We start from the raw sequence: 16,985 nt of genomic DNA on the forward strand, positions 1-16,985 counted from the left end.
GATCTCAGCGACTCCTTGTGTTTGTTTGGCCTAGTCCCAGAAGCCATGCTTTGTGCCTTGTGTCGACAATGGTTGGCTAGGCCAAACAAACACAAAAACACAAGGAATCATGTATATATATATATATATATATATATATATATATATATATATCCAACACAAAGTTCGCCTGTGAAGAGAGGACACACACGCAGTAGAGTTCTGTGTAATGCTGTTTATTCCATCGGAGGCACAACAGGGACAGGCAGCCACGGCACTAGTAATTCCCCTTCCGACGCGTTTCGTGCTGTAGAAGCACTTAATCATGGAGTGCTGGGGTTGTGGCAAATGAAAACAGCTTAGTCCGCTCCCACCAGATGACCACTATAACTCCGCCCACTGGGCGGTGCCTCACCTGAGGCCTCCTGGTCATCGTAGTGCACGCATTTCTCTTCAAGTAAGATGCTGTCTTCAAGCCCACATATAAAATCCCAAGTGGGTCTGCACGTGGGTGGCCTTGCTCTTGAAATGCCACTTACTCCGACAAAACGCACTTATCTGCCCCACTGCTGAAACGCCTCGTGACATCCCAGCGGGGACTGCGCCGAGCGCAGCCCGGGTCACTCTCGCGGCTCAGGCAAGCCGCTCAATATCCAACACAAAGTTCGCCTGTGAAGAGAGGACACACACGCAGTAGAGTTCTGTGTAATGCTGTTTATTCCATCGGAGGCACAACAGGGACAGGCCGCCACGGCACTAGTAATTCCCCTTCCGACGCGTTTCGTGCTGTAGAAGCACTTAATCATGGAGTGCTGGGGTTGTGGCAAATGAAAACAGCTTAGTCCGCTCCCACCAGATGACCACTATAACTCCGCCCACTGGGCGGTGCCTCACCTGAGGCCTCCTGGTCATCGTAGTGCACGCATTTCTCTTCAAGTAAGATGCTGTCTTCAAGCCCACATATAAAATCCCAAGTGGGTCTGCACGTGGGTGGCCTTGCTCTTGAAATGCCACTTACTCCGACAAAACGCACTCATCTGCCCCACTGCTGAAACGCCTCGTGACATCCCAGCGGGGACTGCGCCGAGCACAGCCCGGGTCACTCTCGCGGCTCAGGCAAGCCGCTCAATATCCAACACAAAGTTCGCCTGTGAAGAGAGGACACACACGCAGTAGAGTTCTGTGTAATGCTGTTTATTCCATCGGAGGCACAACAGGGACAGGCAGCCACGGAACTAGTAATTCCCCTTCCGACGCGTTTCGTGCTGTAGAAGCACTTAATCATGGAGTGCTGGGGTTGTGGCAAATGAAAACAGCTTAGTCCGCTCCCACCAGATGACCACTATAACTCCGCCCACTGGGCGGTGCCTCACCTGAGGCCTCCTGGTCATCGTAGTGCACGCATTTCTCTTCAAGTAAGATGCTGTCTTCAAGCCCACATATAAAATCCCAAGTGGGTCTGCACGTGGGTGGCCTTGCTCTTGAAATGCCACTTACTCCGACAAAACGCACTCATCTGCCCCACTGCTGAAACGCCTCGTGACATCCCAGCGGGGACTGCGCCGAGCGCAGCCCGGGTCACTCTCGCGGCTCAGGCAAGCCGCTCAATATCCAACACAAAGTTCGCCTGTGAAGAGAGGACACACACGCACAACAGGGACAGGCAGCCACGGCACTAGTAATTCCCCTTCCGACGCGTTTCGTGCTATAGAAGCACTTAATCATGGAGTGCTGGGGTTGTGGCAAATGAAAACAGCTTAGTCCTCGTGACATCCCAGCGGGGACTGCGCCGAGCGCAGCCCGGGTCACTCTCGCGGCTCAGGCAAGCCGCTCAATATCCAACACAAAGGCGGAGTTATAGTGGTCATCTGGTGGGAGCGGACTAAGCTGTTTTCATTTGCCACAACCCCAGCACTCCATGATTAAGTGCTTCTACAGCACGAAACGCGTCGGAAGGGGAATTACTAGTGCCGTGGCTGCCTGTCCCTGTTGTGCCTCCGATGGAATAAACAGCATTACACAGAACTCTACTGCGTGTGTGTCCTCTCTTCACAGGCGAACTTTGTGTTGGATATTGAGCGGCTTGCCTGAGCCTCGAGAGTGACCCGGGCTGCGCTCGGCGCAGTCCCCACTGGGATGTCACGAGGCGTTTCAGCAGTGGGGCAGATGAGTGCGTTTTGTCGGAGTAAGTGGCATTTCAAGAGCAAGGCCACCCACGTGCAGACCCACTTGGGATTTTATATGTGGGCTTGAAGACAGCATCTTACTTGAAGAGAAATGCGTGCACTACGATGACCAGGAGGCCTCAGGTGAGGCACCGCCCAGTGGGCAGAGTTATAGTGGTCATCTGGTGGGAGCGGACTAAGCTGTTTTCATTTGCCACAACCCCAGCACTCCATGATTAAGTGCTTCTACAGCACGAAACGCGTCGGAAGGGGAATTACTAGTGCCGTGGCTGCCTGTCCCTGTTGTGCCTCCGATGGAATAAACAGCATTACACAGAACTCTACTGCGTGTGTGTCCTCTCTTCACAGGCGAACTTTGTGTTGGATATTGAGCGGCTTGCCTGAGCCGCGAGAGTGACCCGGGCTGCGCTCGGCGCAGTCCCCGCTGGGATGTCACGAGGCGTTTCAGCAGTATATATATATATCCTCCTGATAGTCTGTGTGAAGGTGGCGTGCAGCCAATCGCCAGGGGTGCTTGCAAAACTCCCCGCCCGGACACCCAACTATTCCGTCATCAATATTAAACGGAAGGGCACAGCGGATTGCCACTGAAAGCGTCAGACGTGTTTCGGCTAACCTAGTCTTTTTCACGACCCGTGAAAAAGACTAGGTTAGCTGAAACGGGTCTGACGCTTTCAGTGTAAATCCGTTGTGTAAATAAACTTGGATTGAAGACAACGAAGAGTGCTGTTTCTTTTATTATTGATGACAGAAGAGTTGTGTGATATATTATATATATATAAGCTTGCAAACGCGCCAACAGACTCAAACAGCAACAAGAAAGGACGGGGACAGGGTTGGTGGAACCGGCGTTAACCGTAGGAATCACCAGTGACGAATTACCATGCAGCAAAGAAAAAACAAACAAAAAAGAAAATGAAAAAACCGTCATCAATTTGACCGAGACTATCTTGAATGAAGCAGAAATCCAAATATTATCTTTAGGACTATCCTTTTGTAACGAGTCAAATTTTTACTATGCCACCACACGCATGGATATTTACCAATTTATCCGCAAACTAAAATTACGCAAATTTCATGAACTTAATCAAATGAAAAGATCTGGGGGAAACAGCACCAGGTAAAACTCGAGCCAGGAAAAAGAGGGTACATCACAATCCTCAGGGTCTCAACTGTCCCTGTTGAATGAACTCACCGACTTACATGCAGAAAGTCGCATTGACAATTCTCAATTTTTATCCACCAATTCTTTGAGTCAACCTATAAGCCAGCCTACTGACGTAGTTGCTCCTACCCCATTTAAAAGGAAATCCACATTTAACCCAATCATGCTTCGCGACGGGATAGACATTTACAACGAGCACGTAGTGGAGGAAATTAAAAAACTCAACTACAGAACATGTGCATCTAAAAAGAAAATGTCCAAACAAAACAGACAATATCATACTCTGGTTTCCAAACTCAAACAAAATGACCACGTCATCATCAGGAACTCCGACAAAGCAGGAAACGTGGTTCTATGGGGAAAAGACCAATACATGGCTGAAGCTATGTCCCAACTAAACGACCGCGCATGCTATCGTATAAGTAGTGCGTCGGCAGTACAGGAAACTGCCAATACTTTCTACATGAAATTGATAGCTTGGAAAAGTGCCGGTTTAATAATCAAAGATGAATACTTGTATATGAGAAATGACTACCCTACCATCACTAATATTTATTTTGTGCCCAAAATACACAAGCATGCCCTGAATCCACCGGGAAGGCCTATTATTTCTACCAGACAAAGCCTTTTGGAACACACCTCAAATTACATAGACTTTTTTTTACAAGACTGTGTCACTGGGCTGGAATCTTATCTAAGGGACACAAGCGATTTTCTCGGCAAAACGAAAGACTTTGTATGGAATACCAATTATCATTTGTTGACCTTAGACGTTTCGTCTTTATACACCTGCATAAACCATCATGATGGACTAAGAGCCCTGGAATTTTTCCTAAATCAAAAAAGAACATCATCATCCGGACCTTATTGGAAGTTGTTGGATATGGCAACATTTTGTTTGAATCACAACATGTTCACTTTCAATCAGGTATTTTATCAGCAGACAAGGGGCATGGCAATGGGGGCCAGCTACTCTTGTATCTTTATGGGCTGGTGGGAGAAGCTGGTCCTCAAGGGCACACATGCTGACTGGTATGAAAAACATGTAAAACTGTACTATAGATACATTGACAATTTAATCTTTGTCTGGGAAACGAGGTGCAAGAGTGGGTTAATATTCTCAACAGCAACACCATAAACCTGGCGTTTACATGCACCAAAGTAGAATAGAGTGTTTCCCTTGGCACAGTTTATTCGTTAAGCCCACATGTTAATTTTGGATATTTGAACATTTAAACACTATAAAACAAACCAATACGTATATAAAAAGGCTGATATAAATTTATTGTTCTTAAAAACATAGACAGTCACAAATTTAAAAAATATGGTGGTACCATATTACAAATGATAAAAACCAAAGAGAAGAAAGCAAAAAACCTTTTCTTCTAACAATTTATAATACAACTGAACACAATATCATAAGGAAAAATCAGTGACGAATTCAATAGACAGTACAGGATAAATAAATCAAATTCTACTACACCACAACAAAGAGAGACACATAGAGACAATACAGTTTTGTCATTCCAGCTATGGCACACCGGGTATATCAATCTCAGACTGGCAATCTTGGGTACATATACTTATTGTACTTTACAAAATTGACACGGTTACTCAGTTGTGCAATTCGTTTTGCGTCGACGCGTTTCGATGGCTTATTTCACATTCTTGCCATCTTTTTCAAGACTGTTGTATTTTCGTCTCTCTTTATCAGCGGCACTGGATGGTTGCCTTAAATTAGAAGTTCCTATGAGCAAACATATGGCCATGAGTATCTATTATATATTGCCAATTTAATCATTACATTGACGCACCTATCCCTAGTACAATATAACTTTATGCATCTAAGGCAATGTGCATCTTATTTAGAGACCTCTCAATTTCATTTCTCATTTCCTATGTTACAACCATTTTTCTAACCACCATTGGCGACTGCATCAGGTAACACCCAGGTCTCATCATTAGTAACCAACTTAGTACCTGCAGTTATCCAATCTTACCATGTGTGCTACTACATTTTAGTTTTACCCACCCGCATATTGGCAGTATAGACGTGTACTTGGACTGAATTGGATACACATAGGTTAGGGTCAGTTTTTACCTTTTATTTCATACTTGGGAAGGATTTCTCTGTTTGTCCTGCACAGGCATGTTATAAGGCAGGGCTAATCTGAAAGATAAGGAGATGTTTACAGCTCCGCATTATACACTACTCTAGATCCATTGCTTAAGTCTCCTAGAGTTGACTTGCTTGTACATTTTATACCTGCTAGGGATTTTCTTGCTGCTTATCCTTTCCACGTGATAAAGTCAAGTCAAAAAGTCCTGCGCGGGGGTTATCTGTAAAAAAGTATGTATTGGTCCTTCACTAACACTTATTATTTCAACATTTAGATTTGTCTTAATCGTTAGGACTTCTGAACCGGATTTACCTTTATTTATTGTTATCTATTTGGCGGTAACCCACTGGTCGCGTCTGCTGGAAGGGACGTCCCGCCTTGTTTAAAGAATGGCATATATCTAGTGGTAGATAATAAATATTATTAGGTTTTACCACCCCATATTGCTAAGATGTATCGATCCTTTTTAGCTTCTTAAGCCTTTTCAACACGACCCACCTTGCTCTTTAAGTCGCAGTGTTAAGTGGGAAGTGGATACTTGGCTGCGCTGTCTTTTGACCTGAAAGGTAGAGAAAGGATAGCGGGAGCTAGAGTTAATGTCTATTCTTGCTCCCTCTTCAACCTTCCAAACGCTACATTCTAGCCTTCTTACCTTGCAATGCGACAGCACTCGTCTCTCCACTCCCGGTCCGTTACAGTCCTACGTCTGGTTTCCCGTGGCGTTTCAAATTACCCGCGCTTCGTTCCTCTTTTTAAAGCCCGCTGATTGGTTAGATCCACATCAGCTGGGTAACTCTAATGGGCGGACGGATGTTGTTAACCCGTGGTTTCCGCTTTGTCCTATGCGTGCCTCGCCTCTTTTTCATTTATTATGTACGAGCCAACCCACTGGGCGGATCCCATAGTTGTTTAATTCACGCATCCTAATATGCGTGCTAAGCCTCGCTTTGGTGTGACTTTCGCGGCTCGATTTTTTTATTTATGTTATTAGGTCCGCAATTGTTTGTTTATAGCAACCACATTGCTGAGATTACTGGTCACGCCTATTACTGTTTTAAATGGGGCATGCATGCTGTTAATCTGCTTGCCACCATTATTGTTATGTAATACCCCTGCACCACAATATGCAGTTTAAATCTCAGGATACAACAAAGGGGCAAAACACACGGGCATAATAATTCGCTTACATTAATCCTATTTCTACCGGGGTCAAACAATTGGAGGATTTCCTCTATTGTTTTTACAGTTTTGTGGGCTATAGTTCTTATAATTATTAGTTAGTCTCGTTACTCCAGGTTACTTTTAATTGTAGGCTACAATTTTCATCCAATCTTCCTTGGAATTTAAACCTTTGTCCACTGTGTCTAGAAAACACATAAACCATTGTTCACGTGTTTTTCTTAAGGCATCTATGTTGCCGCCTCTTCTGCTTACAGTTATTTTCTCTAGAATATACCATGTAAATTCATTACACCCATGGTTTTCTTTTTGGTAGTGGTGTACTAGGGGTGCATTATCTTTCTTATTTTTAAGTGAGGATCTATGTTCCAGTAATCTTGTCCGCAGCTCCCTGTACTATAGATACATTGACAATTTAAACTTTGTCTGGGAAACGAGGTGCAAGAGTGGGTTAATATTCTCAACAGCAACACCATAAACCTGGCGTTTACATGCACCATCAGCAAAACAAACATCTGTTTCCTAGACACAGAACTGTACATTGTCAACAACACTTTGGAAACAAAATTATATAGGAAGGAGACCGCATGCAATTCTATCCTGCATTACTCTAGCTTCCATCCAAAGCACCTGATTCACAGCATTCCCTACGGGGAAATGCTGCGAATTAAAAGGATCTGCAGCAACCCCATGGACTTAGCCAATGCCCAACAGGAATGCAAGGAAAGATTTCTTGCCAGAGGTTACCCCATAACAATCATAGAAGCAGCTATTAACAAAACTACGGAGTTAGACAGAAATTTTCTCCTCACTCCCAAAAAATCAAGAAACTCTAATGATATCACAGGTGTTTCCTCCCAAAGTGCCACAGGGGTCAGATTAATTGTACCATACAGTGCCCAAAAAAACGCCATAGCCAAAATTATCAACAAAAATTGGTCTATCATACGTAGCGATCCCACATGCCTGCCAAGCCCAGCATAACATACAAAAGGGCCATATCTCTACATAATAGTCTTGTCTCCAACTGCCCTGAATCCAAGTCTTCTAAAGAATGGTTTAAAGCACCAAACGGCTTTACCAAATGTCACTCTTGCAAAGCGTGCCAATACGGCATTAACAAAACCAGTTACCACACAGCCTTCAGTGACAAAGATGTTCAAATCACCAAAAACCTCCACTGCAAGACGGAATTTGACATTTATGTTCTCGAGTGCGCGTGTCCTTTAAGATACGTGGGTAGCACCAAGCTTCCAGCAAACATGAGGGTCTTACAACACATGAGGGCCATCACCAACCATGACCCCACTTACCCCGTGGCCAGGCATTTCCACGAGGTCCACAACAACAACTTACAGGACCTCCAATACTATGTCATTGATACAGTCCCCAAAACCAAACAAGGTGGAGACAGGGAACACAAAATGCGCAAATTAGAAACCTGCTACATTCTTAACTTTAACAGCAAAAATCCGGGATGTCTTAATAACACTGAAGACCTGCACACCTGTCTGTAATACACAATATCATTTAGCCTTCCAGCCTAGCTGGAGTTCACTCCACCGCTCGAGCCTCACCCCTTGCATCCTTTTCTTCCAATGTCCTCTACTTGACATTCATCAGTTCTTGTCAGTATATGATCCTGTTGCCACACCAACATCCTTATCACTATGGCGAGCTTTCATATTTCCCTTGTGAAACATCATTAGAATCCCTATAGCCGCCAATCACTTCTCCTTACCAAACATTAGTTTTTAAACATTTTTTACTTTCTATCGCCTTCAGCACTTCCGCACATTTGTTCCCAACCAGGCAGGCACTCCAGCTCCAGCACATCACGACATTCTATTAAAACAGGGGCCCCCGCAATTTCTTCATGTTTGGCCTAAGTTGGAAACCATAATACCTCTTGCCAGGTTGCATTCAGGCATTTATGATGACATTTTTTTAATACAATCAGTATTGATTTGTTCATTATTATAAATGTACATATATCAAATGATTTTAACATAGATATCATATATTTCTGTACATAACCATATACATACATATATTTTCTGATAGTTAAATGTGTATACATATTTATGGTCATTGGTTTCTTGTTTTTGGTCCTCTTAGAATACATGTATTTATACAGCAATTCTGAAAGTTTTTCCTTCACTCTGTGGCCGCTCTTGTAAATCTATTGAAAAACGCATTTGTTTTAGCTTGGATAAATAGTGTACTTTACCTGTAGCTTGGGAACGATAAAGATTTCTTTTATGTCTATCACTTACTTCACAGTCACGTGCTATAGGTGCAGCTTCTTAAGTGGTCCGTTGATATGTTAGCGCTGTAATGTGATCAAGCCACTCCGGTGGTGAAACGCGTTATGGCCGACAACAAATAAACGCAGAAGATTTTGCACAGTCTGGGTCCGTGTCTGCTTGTTTTCTGCTTGCTGGAGTTCCATGTGGGAAGCGGTTTTCCTGAGCAGTCATTTGGATATATATATCTAAAAATCTGGAATACCTTAAACACTGCATGCAGCTGTCACATACTGAGCCACACAACACAAGAACTCAGTGTACCCTGCAGCTTAGAACATTCTCCCACCAAACATGCTTTGGAACGTGCTGTAGGTTCACATTCCCCTAAAAGAAACACAAACAGCGATCTTCTGTTTTACTTTTTACGTCTATCCGTGAGACAATTTTAGCTGTTCCTTAGCCTTTTTTTTGCAGAGTTTTATATAGCGCGAACTTGACCCGAATCAGGTATCAGAGCGCTTTACATAGCACCAGTTACGTTACACGAGGACACACATTCATTTTTGTTAGGCACGGGGAGATTAAGTGATTTTCCCAGAATCACAGAATGTTTGGCGTTGTTACCGAGACTCGAGCCCAGATCCCCAGGTCCGAGCTCTTGCACCCGCCCTAGCCGTTAGGCCAACTCATTTCTGCCTATCCACCTCTGTTGCTGCTTTACTTACTCCTGTCCGGGCCAGTTCACATGATAGCCATTCATAAATGTGGGAAAGATGAAGGTCAATGCCTTTGTGTACTCCCTTAACCTGTAAAGTGCTCTGATACCCATGGGACCAGCTAGCGCTATATTAAACTCAAATAAATGCCTCCCCTCTCCCAACACATTGCTAAAGAATTTATGTACAGTCTATTTTGATTCTTGTCTATAGTGACGAATAGCCATTCCCTTCCAGGAGCTAAAACAGTGCTGAATGAGATCATTAGGTGACCTTTGATCGACTGCAAATGCAGATATCAAGATAAAGACATTGGAAATGAGCATTTTATCGGCCATCTCTTGGCAGGACAAGCCTGAGAAATACAAGCTTTCTTGTTCGTATTGTCAGGCTGGATACTGTTGTTGCCTCGGAAGTACCACGGATGTGAAGCCCAGTCCACTACTCCCCCTTACTGGTTCACCTTATGCCAGGATGTATATACTGGAAACAAATGGTGATGCCTGCCAGGGGAAAGAAGGGAAACAAAACAAGGTAAGTAGGGGAAACACAGGGTCCTCTTGCACTGTGGATACAGCTGTCAGTCCAGGGAACAAGCGTACCTCTGTCAACCGTCTCCTGTTCTCTCTACAGGATGTATGTAGGTTTAGGAAACAATTGCTTCTGTACAGGAATATAGATATTGAGCAGACCCTGTGTGGCGGTTTTGGAGAGAAGCGAAAACAAGTTGGGCCACTTAACTCTCGTAGCCCAAAAATAAAGAATCATATGAAGCTTCTTACACTCTAAGTGTAACTCACTGAAGTCAGGGAGAAAGCAACAAGGTGCAGGTAGCCTTGACAATAACCAATAATTCCCGAAAGAAGCCAGGGGGCCACTGAACCGAAAAGGCTTAAGTGGATTCAAATCATCCACTCACTCGGACTAATGAACAAAAAGGGACACTGCAAACACACGCAGTGAAAACAAACAAGGATTGCACAAGAACGGATCAAGTTCGAAATACCTTGACCCTGGAGGTAAATAGAGCATGCCGAATGGAACCGACGCCAGCCGCAACCCGTCGAGACCCGCTGGACGCCACCACCGCGACTCGAACGCCAAACTATACCCCGGAAAAGGAAAGGAACGTGAAGCGTTCTCAGGTCTGTAAAGCGGAACTAAATATCGTCATCATAGCTTACACGCATGCGCTGCTCCTCGCGCATGCGTGTTTACCCTCCGTGGCCATCTTGCCAATCAACCGTGTCTGGGGTTTTTGCCAACCACGGCTGCTGTAGGTACGACACATACAACCCCAAACCAAATTCTTCAAGCCAAGGTGATATTGGTGCTTACTCCCAGGCTCAGCTTCATGAAGATTTATCCATGATCCCATATCAATCAAGAGTGAGCTGCTATATTTTAGTTTAGAGTCCACATTCTTGGTGGAGATCTCTGTGGATACATGAGAAGGCAAGAAAAAACTCGGATTGTACGTGTCGGAACAATTTAATTTAATACATTTGACCAGAATGTTAAAGAACAAGCCATTTCTTACCAAGCAATTAATGGGTTGCAGACTGCATCACAGTCATTTAACGAGTCCAGCAGACAATTCTTTTGTGGATTCTCGGCAGGCTCGTCCAGAGTAATGGGAGCTATTCTGGCACTCTTTGCACTAGTACCTTTTCCTGATATATGCAAGTTTTCACCCTTGTAGATGCACCATACTTTCTCTAGAACTGCTACTTGGTGTGCTATCTAGGACAGAGTCTAGAGCGGGACTGATGGTATTCCATAACCTGTTTCAGTAACCCTGAAAAGTTACTTATCTGAATCCTCAGTTCTTCATTGTTGGTTTTTTTCATAGATTCACATGGAATCATCCCTCCTCCCGTATGAGGATGTTGATCTGTAGGTAATCTCTTTACATACACGTGCTCGTGAAACTGAATATGACCTTCATGGTGCAGAATTGGGCCTCCCTGGCTCAGTGGGTGACACTGTCGACTTAAACAATGAAGTGGACATAGACAATGGGATTGTATATGTCTCTAACATTGTTCTGCTAAATTGGCTGAGGAGTCCCAGACTGGCAACTGGGAATTATTCAAAGTACCAACCTGCCAATGCTTAAGAACTGTAGTAAGATGAGATGTAATATTTTACCACTCAGCATTGCCCAGGTACAGATCAGCACAGCATACAGTTTTTAAACCAAGTAAGAAAAGGCGGCAGAGTAGCTGACAAATGTGGGAGGGATATGTACAGAGTTTGCCCCAGGGCCAGTTCTATCCTACTAGTTTTTATTGATCCCATCCCTTTCAAACAACTAGTACAAATACAACCAAATGCATAAGCATCAACATCCTCCTTTCCCATAAGACCTTGCTCTTGTAGAATATGCAGATGACACGCATGCTCACTCCATTGTCCCAGACACCTCTCAGGGAGTTGGCTAGAATTCCCTTATCCTGTTTTATCTGCTGATTCATAGCTACTTTATTGCGCCATTGAGAAGGGGGAATGAGTTTCCAATATTGTGCTGGTGACATTGATTGAGTATTTCACCTTACTGACGATCAGAAAGTTCCTGATAAGGGTAGCAAGTGTTAAATAAATGCAAACCTTTTTCTCTCTTCTATCCCTCCGCCATCCTTCTCAATCCAAATAACAGACTAACATATCCACCACTCAAATTACTTTCATATTTCACTATACTAATTCACCACTAATCCTTTATGGGTTCCAGAGTAGCGTGCTACTTGCCGAAAAAGCACTTTGACGCCTCGTCAGGGTAGTAAGTGCTATATATTAATGCAATTACAATACAATATGATACATTTTGAATTCTTAAAGAATGGCTGGATGATAACTGGCTGCAATTGTATGTGTGTTTGTGGAGACAGGCCACTGAGCATAAACCTTGAGCAACTTATCCCCCAACCCAGCGAGCACATCGGGCTGCAGCAGGGTGAGAATGGCATATCCAGGCACAACGAGGTGAGAGGCACAAAGCAAGCACGTCGGTGGCCCGAGACTGGGGGAAAGTAGAACCACGCTGCATTGAGGTCCGCCAAGATATAGGCCCTGAACTTCTGGAGGCAGAACAGTGAGGAGGACCGTCTAGCAAGATACACCAGGGGGACTCCGGGGACAGTTTGCATCCAGGCCCCCTCCATCACATAGTCACGGCCGGCGCAGGGCACCCACATAAATATAAGTGGACCTTCGGAGCTGGAATTCAGAGAAGCCCAGCCACGCCAAAGAAAAGACAGGCAATAGCCGCCCTTTGGATTAATTTGGGGGGCATCATGTGCGATCCTTTATGCTCTTGGACCCTGGGGCGATGCGCCCGGGGCCGCGGGCCCTTTGGAACTCAGCAAGCCCAGGCAGTAGCATATCACTCCCTGGGAGGGAATTGAAAAGGAAGGCCTGGACCATAATTCAGTGGAGCGATGGCGGACCCCAGCAGGTGCTCGAGCACAGATGGGCAGTCAAGTCGGGTCCGATGCCCTCGCGCCCCAGACCTGGGCGGCCTTGCGACACGTGACGGATCAAGCTGGTTCCGGTATTGAGACTATGAGGAGGCCAATCTTTGGCCGTAGCACGTGGTGGCGCTGAGAGAAGCAGATACTTGGTCTGACTGTGGTACACGACAGCCGGGGCCGCGCTGAGTTTGCCCGCGTGGAGACACAACAGGCTAGTGCAGAATGGGACTATGACCTCCACTTGATGGAAGAAAGATAAAACATTGAAAGATCTGTTTGCACGCCCCTACAGAGGAAGCACAATGGAACACTCTAGCACAGGAGAACCAACCAAAACACAGGTGGAGAGTACAAGGAAGGAACCGGTGACAAGCGCTTTCCTCGAGTCGTTGTTCACGGCCCTCCGCAAAGAATTACAAACAGATAAACCCTACATCTCCACCATTTTAAGGAGCAGAACATCTAGGACATTCAAAGAGCACTCATTAAACACAAACCCCAGCTACATGTGCAAAACATGGCTCAAACCTAAGAGGTTGCCAAGCATTTGCCACCTCAACATAACACCCAACTCCTGTTATACTCTTACTGTGTGCTATGTCAGCTGAACAAGCTAGACATAGTTCCTGCCAACATCATGCATTGGTACACGGCTCATGCAGTCGCCTAAGCATGTGCCACCTCAACGCTACATCCAGTTAGAGCTACTGTCACACATCACGGTACAACAACAGTACTTATGAGATAGAGCTAGCACCATCATTCACATAGCAGTGCTCAAAGCCCTGTAGTTGGCTAAGCATTCACCTCCTCAACAGAACACCAATTCAAGTTATACTGACACATCAATTCCGTCACACCACCCTAGATATCAACCAGCATGAAGAAGTGGGAATTGAAACCTATCAGGTCCACAGTGAATGGCAAAAAAATAACATAATGGGAAATATGCTTGAAATAGATCTCTAATTGTCTGTTGCACTGCTTCCTTCGCTGCAATATAAATATTAATATAAATATATTTTCAATATATATTTTATATATATATTTACAATATATATTTTATTTTATTAATATAAATATAATATATTTACAATATATGTCTACAATATAAATATATATATATATATTACCTACTGGCGGTCGCCAGTAGGTATATATAGTTAGGATTTTTTCTCTATGGGATTTTTGAAAATTCTATGTCTAATAACTTTGGCGTTTGTGGACGGAATTGGCTGAAATTTTCTGGAAAATGGAACATTTTGTTTCTGAGCAGCCCCTGGAAATTTGGGGGGGGGTTCGTCAAGGGGGGGCCGAGAAAAAAGGGGGGTCCCAAAACGTGTTTTTAACATTGAGTTTTCCATAGGGCGGTTGGCCTCACTTTTACCCCGAACGGCTGAATGGATTTCCACAAAACTTGGCAAAATTGTAGGGACTGGTAGCCCGATGTGCCTTTTGTAGGTCTCAATATATGTGCTACAGTGGATTTTGAGAAATTAACGTTTAAAAAAAGATATATATCTGTAACAGCGGACCGGGCAGCGCTCCAGTGCGCGTACTTTTCGCGCAACGGAGCTTTGTGAAGCGAAGCTGATTGGTTCTCCGGCGTCTGTAAACATTCCAAACAGTCCGTAGCGGCCGCCATCTTGTCTCTCGGTAGGATCGAGAGACAAGCGGAGGCCAAACTGAAGGGGCAAATGACCATAAGGGGGCATAGTAGATCCTCCCTGACCGTTTAGGTTTGATGTGGAGGTTTTAAAAGGGCCCCGCGGGGCAAAAAAAAATAAAAATAATAATAATCGAACAGCTGAATGGATTTGCACGAAACTTGGCAAAATTGTAGGGACTGGTAGCCCGATGTGCCTTTGCTAGATCTCAATATATGTGCTCCAGTGGATTTTGAGAAATTAACGTTCAAAAAAAGATATATATCTGTAACAGCGCACCGCTTCGCGTACTTTTCGCGTTACGGAGCTTTGCGAAGCGAAGCTGATTGGCTCTCCGGTGTCTGTAAACATTCCAAACAGTCCGTAGCGGCCGCCATCTTGTCTCTCGGTAGGATCGAACAGCTGAATGGATTTGCACGAAACTTGGCAAAATTGTAGGGACTGGTAGCCCGATGTGCCTTTGCTAGGTCTCAATATATGTGCTTCAGTGCATTTTGAGAAATTAACGTTCAAAAACAAGATATATATCTGTAACAGCGCTCCGCTTCGCGGAGATAAAATTATATGTGTATTACCTAGCTGTTGCTAACACCAGTTAGCGACGGCTAGTAGAAGATGGCGACCATCTTGGGCCCCACTTTGCATGTGAGTGATATTTATCACTAATGACATGCAAAGTGGGCATGCCAAGATGTTAGCGACTGGAAACAGTCGCTAACATCGCTATCTCCTATTATCAACTTTTGGAAATATTCGAGATAAGCGCGAATATCTCCAAAAGCTACCACCTGCCCTGAGCAGTTCTTAGCCATGTTATCCAATGGGAGATGGATAACATGGCTAAGAGCATTAGCTCGGTAATGCATGAATATCGCTGAGTTTTCAGCGATATTAATGCATTGCGGTCGTTTTTTATCGTATTTCCGATAAACCTTGATAATAGCAAGGTTTATCTGCGATAATTTCTGACGGTAAAAAAATCGTTGCTAAGCATCGTTAGGGATAAATATCGCTTAACTTTGGTAATTTGCCCCAACGTCTGTTAACGTTCGATTCGAAGGAAATCAGGAAGTGTTGAAAAACATTGTCTGCGCCATCTTGTCTTTTTTCAAATGCCACACTTTTGTCGTGCACGGCAGCCATTTTAGATGCCTTGACCAGACCCACTCTGTGCACGCTGTCGATCCTTAGCATGGCTCCCCACCCTCGCAAGCATCTCCCCCAGGCAGTGGTCACCCCCGCTCTCTGTCTTATGCATGGGTAATAAACCTCCCCCCATCTGCGCTGCTCTTCCCTGAGAATCACACCCTGTGCCCGCCCGACACCTCCCTTTCGCCCTATTCACTACCGCACCCTCTGACACTCCTTTTCCTCTGTGTCCGATTGTCCAGGCCGGTCCCAGGCTATCAGCTAGCCCTGCAGATGTAGTTTATGGCCACAGCTGTAAAGAATCACCCCTCTTCAAAGGAGTTATAGTAGATCAAGGCCCACACTCGATGAGATCCGTCACAGCAGAAGCGTTGCTATTATCTGAAAACCATCCTGTATTGTGATTGGGGAGGGGACCGAGCCTGAAGCGGAAGATTCCAGGGATGACTCTTTGTACATCAAAGTTTTTACAATTATGTGTCACATTAAAAATATATAGCACAAAGTAGTAAGATTATAAAACTTTAATAATTTAGAAATATATACAAGAAAACAAAAATAGTAATAACATATAAACATTTTTAGGGAAAAACAACGAAGTAGCGGTCGGCTGTGCGAATAGTCCCAACGCAGCACAACGTCCAGATTTCCGGCGTGGGGCGTCGCGGGGGGTGGGTCATCAGTAGCAAACTGTTGTGCGAATAGTTCCAAGGCAGCAGAACGCGCTGAAATCTAGATGACACGAAAGTGATGTCTAGTAAGTTGCCACCCAGCAAATAACGGCATGGGGCGTCGCGGGGGGTGGGTCATGAGTAGCAAACTGTTGCGCGAATAGTTCCAAGGCAGCAGAACGATGGCACCAAGGTGATGTCCAGAAAGTTGCCGCACTGGTTTTGGTATCCTACAATGCTGCTCCGAATAACGGCGTGGGGCGCCCCGGGGGAGGCGGCGTGAACGGGCCTCTCCAGGTGGAGTGTCATCTGTTGTAGTGGGGCGCCCCTTTACCGTTTCAGTTGCCATTCCGTCCGTTTTTGGTCCACTGTGTCAAAAGCCGCAATTCAGCTGAGTTGCGCCCACTCTTGCGGTGCAGCGATAGGCGGCT

General features: G+C 44.8%; 1 long non-coding RNA gene across 2 annotated transcripts in view; it reads right to left on the bottom strand.

Moving 5' to 3' along the window:
* Positions 1-4,593: 4,593 nt before the first annotated feature.
* The window catches only part of LOC144770971 (uncharacterized), an 88,855-nt gene continuing 76,463 nt past the window's right edge, over positions 4,594-16,985 (bottom strand). For both annotated transcript variants that reach the window (XR_013599076.1, XR_013599077.1), the window contains exon 3: positions 4,594-5,077. This is a non-coding gene — a long non-coding RNA (uncharacterized LOC144770971). The remainder of the gene's footprint in view (positions 5,078-16,985) is intronic.

The sequence above is a fragment of the Lissotriton helveticus genome, chromosome 7 (genome assembly GCF_964261635.1).
Source record: "Lissotriton helveticus chromosome 7, aLisHel1.1, whole genome shotgun sequence".
Classification (NCBI taxonomy): Eukaryota; Metazoa; Chordata; class Amphibia; order Caudata; family Salamandridae; genus Lissotriton; species Lissotriton helveticus.